This window comes from Triticum aestivum, chromosome 4A (assembly GCF_018294505.1).
Source record: "Triticum aestivum cultivar Chinese Spring chromosome 4A, IWGSC CS RefSeq v2.1, whole genome shotgun sequence".
In the NCBI taxonomy this organism is placed as follows: domain Eukaryota; kingdom Viridiplantae; phylum Streptophyta; class Magnoliopsida; order Poales; family Poaceae; genus Triticum; species Triticum aestivum.
Window position 1 is genome coordinate 346,588,352 of NC_057803.1, and position 2,172 is coordinate 346,590,523.

General features: G+C 45.4%; 1 long non-coding RNA gene across 1 annotated transcript; it reads right to left on the bottom strand.

The window, feature by feature from the left end:
* On the bottom strand, positions 1-1,580 carry LOC123086081 (uncharacterized). Its single transcript, XR_006440383.1, has 2 exons — positions 1,038-1,580; positions 1-698 (listed from the first exon to the last, which is right to left on the bottom strand). It is a non-coding gene; the product is annotated as an uncharacterized lncRNA (long non-coding RNA).
* Positions 1,581-2,172: the final 592 nt, after the last annotated feature.

A 2,172-nucleotide genomic window follows, 5' to 3' on the forward strand; every position in this document is an offset into this window, starting at 1 on the left:
TTGCGATTCTGACAACCTTGTCTGTGGGTTCCTTTTCCTTTTATTGAAAATGATTACAGCATTGCATCCAATATCTACATGTTAAACAGATCTAGATGGCCTGATTTGACAATATTTCATGTAGATAAACATCTGCCTTTCCCATACAGAAGTCAGCTGCCCCAAACACCCTTTGATACTTGTATCAGCTTTGGAGGGGATATCAGTAGTGTGTGGAACACATTTTATTTTTCTTATTCAATTTATGAAGCTGTTTACCCGCTGGCCTAAAATATGGGCAGCTTGTAAAACTCAGCAACTAGTTTGCCGAAAAAGGTGCTAACTTTAGCTATTGTACTTGTTCGGCACCTGACAGCGAAAAGGCGACCAAATGTGTCCGATCTGTATTGGCATAAAATCCGAGACATTGAGCATAAAAATATGGGGACTGATAGGCGCCGGTGCGCCGGCCTAACTTTTGGGCAGGTCCACCACCCACCGTCAGATTAGCATGCGTGTGACCGTTCGATCAAAGTCAACGCATCCCGTTTCACCCCAATCTTCTCCCCCCGCTTGTCTCTGCCACATCGCTGCACCGTCCGCCTCATTACACGTGCTCGTCCACCCATCCTGTAGGTCTTCGTGCCCCAACCCGCCATCGCAGCTCCCTCGTCACCGCCATGGCCGTCCCCTCACTCGTTGTTGTAGGCATGCATCACCTTTTCCAACAAAAAAAAGAACTCAGCAAAGAAATCCAGTCAAAAAATCCATCGGTGGTAGCAAAACAAAACATCGGTTCCAGCAAAACACACACATGCTTCCATGTTGTCGTCGCCGTAGTAGCAAAAAATTAGCCAGTTCCAACAAAAAATCTCAAGAACAGAAACTACCATGGTCAGGTTGAAGCAAAAAAAAGGCCGGTTCCAGCAAAAAAAAATATGATTGAAGCAAAAAAAATCTCAGCAAAAAAAATCTCAGCAAAAATACTATAGTGTTCTTGAAGCAAAAAGAACATATGGTTCCAGCAAAAAAAGTGTGATTCCAGCAAAAATTAATACCGATTCCAGCACCTCCGATTAAGGTGGTCGTAGCTTTTTCCCTAGCCGGTTCCAGCACCTTAGAGTATGGACGCAACTTTTTTCATGGCCAGTTGTAGCTTCTAAAACAGTTGTAGGAAAAAAAAAAGAGGGTTAAGGATGAGTGATGAAGGGGATGGACCGATGGAGTTCATATGGCTTCTGGGAAAAGAAATGGGATGGAGTTCATCCATGGCTGCTGAGGAGAGAAGGGGAAGGAGTCCCTCCATGGCTACTTGAGAGAGAAGGGGATGGAGTTCATCCATGGCTGCTGAGGAAAGAAGGGGAAGGGGTCTATCCATGGCTACTACAGAGAGATAAGGGGAAGGAGATCATCCATGGACGCAGCTCCGCCGCTCGCATCGACTCCGGCGCCGCTCCACCCGCCGGTGCTGGGATTTCAAGGACTTGGAGGCAAGGGACGAACTAGATAGGTCTTGCGGGGGGTGGGGATAAGGTTCCTGTGGATAGCGCTGGGTAAGCGGTCACATGGGCGTGCGTTGTGCGAGGAGGTGACCGACCCAATTTTGACCGGCTGACCGATTGCAAACGTTTCCTAAAAATATCACGTAATTCGTCTTAGTCTGAGCTGCCTTTTCTTCAACCTCCGTGGCTAGTCGTCGTGTGGGGTATCAAAAAAGAGATTTCCTTATCTATCTAATATCTATATTGTCATCGTTTTAATATATTCTTTTCCATAAAACCTGTTTGGTAAACAGCACGACAGACTGTCCAGGAATAACTAGTCGAAGCCTCACTGCTCAAAGATCAGCACCTGACAGCGAAAAGGCGGCCAAATGTGTCCGATCTGTGTTGGCATAAAATCCGAGACATTTGAGTATAAAAATATCACATAATTCGTCTTAGGCTGAGCTGCCTTTTCTTCAACCTCCGTGGCTAGTCGAAGAACAGTTTTTTATGTCGGCATATAGAGATAATGCAATGCAATGCCGTTGTTGCATACTGCTGAAATTTGGAGGAACGCTCACCATGAATATTTTTTCTCGAAACATGAACCATTATTATCCATCAAATCTACGCATGCCGTTTTCTCCTCTCTTCACTACCTACTCACTAAACTCATTATTAAGTAGACCAACTGTCAAGTCCAATGGTC